Here is a 4,481-nt window from a genome sequence, read left to right as displayed (position 1 = left end):
GACACAGGCAAACCCAATTAATGGTATTTTTTACTCAAAATACAAGCATGCTTAAAACATTAACAGTATTTCTTTTATTTGACAGTCTTTGATAACTGACACGTCTTGCTCTGAATTATTGCATCAGTATCAATCGTGAGTATGCTGGTTAGTGTTAGCTGTTTTTCCTGTCAGCTTATACTACTTGGCTAGCGAGCGGAATCTTTGTGTTTATGCTCAGTAATTATAAATGGACTTGTCGTCGGCAAGGGAAAGACTCAGATACATTTGCAGATGTATGAATTTTATTTAAACATAGCTTCAAATAGCAGTTTTGCTAAGAGGTTACATTTTGTGCAGTTCTCTAATTGCTTGTTACAATTTTGGCCAAAATGGCCAAAGCATAATTATTTTTATAACATGTCTCACCACTCTGGAGCACTTGTGATGAACGAAGATGACAGCCCTTCTGGGTTCCTAATGGAGACAAAAAGATCGGAGCAAGAAGACAGGAGCAACCTCCTATCTCCTTTGACCCGACCCTAATGACGCCCAGTTCTCTCCTTTTATGTTCTTTTTTCCTTGCCTATCCTGTTTCTCTATTAACCAATCAGAAGCTCTGACCTTTCAAATTGTTTTTCCCAATAGTTAGAAGTGTCTGTTGTATCTCATCTGATCATTGGAAATTTCCATTTTTGGAAATTCCCTCCTACTACTGGGGTCACTTTGACCCAGTGTTCTGTCCTTGTGTAAGGTTTTGTTATGCCAAAACTTCCTAATTTGGACCTATATGATTCCGGTATCTGCCCTTGTCTGGAAAGTACCTTGCTCTCCATGGCTTAAAAATCCCCATAAACTCTGTTCCTTACGGTTAACTATATGTTTAACGTATAATGCACATAAATTATAGATGTGTAAGCTGTTATGTGTATGAAATCTGAGTGAAAAGAAAGAAAGATTTAAAGGATTATAGTATTTGTTTCATACAAGTTCTCCTGCAGCACACATAAAGTCCTGCTTCCCTCAGCCATTACCTTTTATGGCCAATGTTGTATATATTAGGTTCAGCCATTATTTATTTAGCTAAGCTTAACAGGCGCATTCGAGTGTCCTGCCAAGTCCCATTTGGTATTTCAGCATGATTCAGCGAGTCTTATAGCAAAAAGGCTTTTGCAAGTTTTAACGGCCTTTTATTTCAGGCCTGAACCAGCGTTTCGCAGTGAGGGGCCTTCCGTAGATCCTTACATTAGGTGTGTATTTCTAAGCTGAGAATGTACTTTTGATTTATGGACATGTTTTACAGAACAGGACTGTTCACAGACATACATTGTCCCAAACATAGACAGAATGTTAGAAGCAAAAGCCTTAAGTTGGGTGTAGTTTGAACCCCAAAACTGGTAAAATTTGCTAATGCCAACTTCAGAAACCTTATCCTTCAATACAGTGTCACACTGCTCCCCCACCTACCTGCGATTTATGGCATGTTGCTGAAAGCTTTCACGGCCGGAGTTCATTGGGACCACACAGCGTAGTATTCAGACAGGAATAAAAGAACATGAAAGACACTGCAGACTGGGCCAACCTGAAAGACCAGCAGTGGCTGAACATAGCCTAACTCAACAGGACACGGTATCTTATTCCAAGACTCTGAAAGGCTGGACAGCACATCCAAATTAGCATGTCAAATTACACAGGGAAGCCATTGAAATTTGTAAACATAAACACAATTTCAACAGGAAAGAAGAGAGTTTAAAAATAAATAGAGCATGGTTTCCTGTCCTGAAAAACACAAAACAGCCTACATCTTACAGTGTTGTTGTTCAGCTCTTCACGACCCCATGGACCACATCAGGCCCTCCTGTCTTCTGTTATCCTCTGGAGTTTGCTTAATTTCATGTTTGTTGCATCAATAACACTGTCTAACCATCTCATCCTTTGCCATCCCCTTCTTCTTTGACCTTCAATCTTTCCCAGCATCAGGGTCTTCTCCAGTGAGGGCTCCCTTCTCATTTGGGGGGCCAAAGTATTTGAGCCTCAGCTTCAGTATCTGGCCTTCCAGGGAACAGTCAGTGTTGATTTCTTTTAGTGTTGACTCTCAAGAGTCTTCTTCAGCACCATAATTCAAAAGAATCTATTCTTCAGCGCTCAGCCTTCCTTATAGTCCAACTCTCGCAGCCATACATTACTACTGGGAATACCATTGCTTTGACCATACGGACTTTTGTTGGCAGGGTGATGTCTCTTTATTATGGTGTCTAGGTTTGCCATAGCTTTCCTCCCAAGGAGCAGGCGTCTTTTAATTTTATGGCTGAAGTCACCATCTGCGGTGATCTTGGATCCCAGGAACATGAAGTCTGTCACTGCTTCCATGACTTCCCTTTCTATTTGCCAAGGAGTGATGGGGCCAGATGCCATGAGCTTAGTTTTTTTTTATGTTGAGTTTCAAGCCAACTTTTGCACTCTCCTCTTTCACCCTGAGCAAGAGGTTCTTTAGGTCCTCTTCACTTTTCACTTCATAGGTCCACTTCACTCTTCACTGCCATTAGGGTGGTGGTGTCTGCATATCTGAGGTTAACATAAGAACATAAGAACATAAGAGATGCCAATGTTGGATCAGGCCAAAGGCCCATCCAGTCCAACACTCTGTATCCCACAGTGGCCAGAAATACCAGTGCCATCAGGAGGTCCACCAGTGGGGCCAGGACATTAGAAGCCCTCCCACTGTTGACCCCCCCCCCCAAGCACCAAGATGACAGAGCATCACTTGCCCCAGAGTCCCTATCTAAACCTTGTGGCTAATAGCCATTGATGGACCTCTGCTCCATATGCTTATCTAATTCCCTTTTGAAGCCGTCCATGCTTGTAGCTGCTACCACTTCCTGTGGCAGTGAATTCCAAGTGTTAATCACTCTTTGGGTGAAGAAGTACTTCCTTTTATCCGTTCTAACCCGACCGCTCTGCAGTTTCATGGAGTGCCCACGAGTTCTTGTATTGTGAGAAAGGGAGAAAAGTACCTCTTTCTCTACCTGCTCTTTCCCATGCATAATCTTATAAACCTCAATCATGTCACCCCTCAGTCGTCGTTTCTCCAAGCTAAAGAGCCCTAAACGCCTTATCCTCATAGGGAAAGTGTTCCAACCCTTTTATCATTCGAGTTGCTCTTTTCTGCACTTTTTCCAAAGCTATAATATCCTTTTTAAGGTGTGGTGACCAGAATTGCACACAGTATTCCAGATGAGGTCGCACCATTGATTTATATAGCGGCATTATGATATTGGCTGATCTGTTTACAATACCCTTCCTAATAATCCCCAGCATAGCATTGGCCTTCTTTATTGCAGTCACACACTGTCTCGACATTTTCAGTGAGTTATCTACTACAACTCCAAGATCTCTCTCTTGATCAGTCTCTGCCAGTTCAGACCCCATCAACGTGTATTTATAGTTAGGATTTTTGGCTCCAATGTGCATCACCTTGCACTTGGCCACATTGAACCCCATTTGCCATGTTGACGCCCACTCGCCCAAAATTGACAGATCCCTTTGGAGTGCCTCACAATCCTCACTGGTTTTCACCACCCTGAACAACTTTGTATCATCCGCAAATTTAGCCACTTCACTGCTTACTCCCATCTCCAAATCATTAATGAACAAGTTAAAAAGCAGTGGACCAAGTACTGATCCCTGCGGTACCCCACTGCTTACCACCCTCCACTGAGAAAATTGCCCACCTACACTCACTCTCTGTTTTCTATGAACTAGCCAGTTTTTGATCCATAAAAGGACTTGTCCTTCTATCCCATGATTTTTGAGCTTACTTAGGAGCCTTTGATGAGGAACTTTATCAAAAGCTTTCTGGAAGTCAAGGTAAATAATATCTATTGGATCCCCCTTGTCCACATGTTTGTTCACCCCCTCAAAGAACACTAACAGGTTAGTGAGACAAGATCTTCCCTTACAGAAACCGTGCTGAGTCTGCCTCAATAGGTTTTGTTCATCTATGTGCCTACTAATTCTTTCCTTAATAATGGTTTCCACCAATTTACCCGGTATCGACGTCAGACTGACTGGCCTGTAATTTCCCGGATCTCCTCTGGAACCCTTTTTAAAGATGGGAGTGACATTAGCTACCTTCCAATCCTCAGGAATGGAGGCAGATTTTAAGGAAAGATTACATATCTTTGTCAGGAGATCTACAAGTTCACATTTGAGTTCTTTCAGAACTCTCGGATGTATGCCATCTGGGCCTGGTGATTTTTCAGTTTTTAAGTTGTCTATCAGTTTTAGGACCTCCTCTCTCGTCACCTCAATCTGACTCAGGTCTTTCAACACCCCTCCTGAAATCAGTGGTTCTGGAGTGGGCAAGCACTTCTCATCTTCCACAGTGAAGACGGAGGCAAAAAATGCATTTAGCTTCTCAGCCATTTCCCTATCATCCTTCAATACTCCTTTTACCCCTTGGTCGTCCAAGGGCCCCACTGCCTCCCTGGCTGGTTTCCTGT

Source organism: Gekko japonicus, unplaced genomic scaffold, assembly GCF_001447785.1.
Source record: "Gekko japonicus isolate JY-2015 unplaced genomic scaffold, Gekko_japonicus_V1.1 scaffold1053, whole genome shotgun sequence".
NCBI lineage: Eukaryota > Metazoa > Chordata > Lepidosauria > Squamata > Gekkonidae > Gekko > Gekko japonicus.
The sequence above is the reverse complement of the archived record's forward strand: the minus strand, read 5'-3'. Positions refer to the sequence as shown.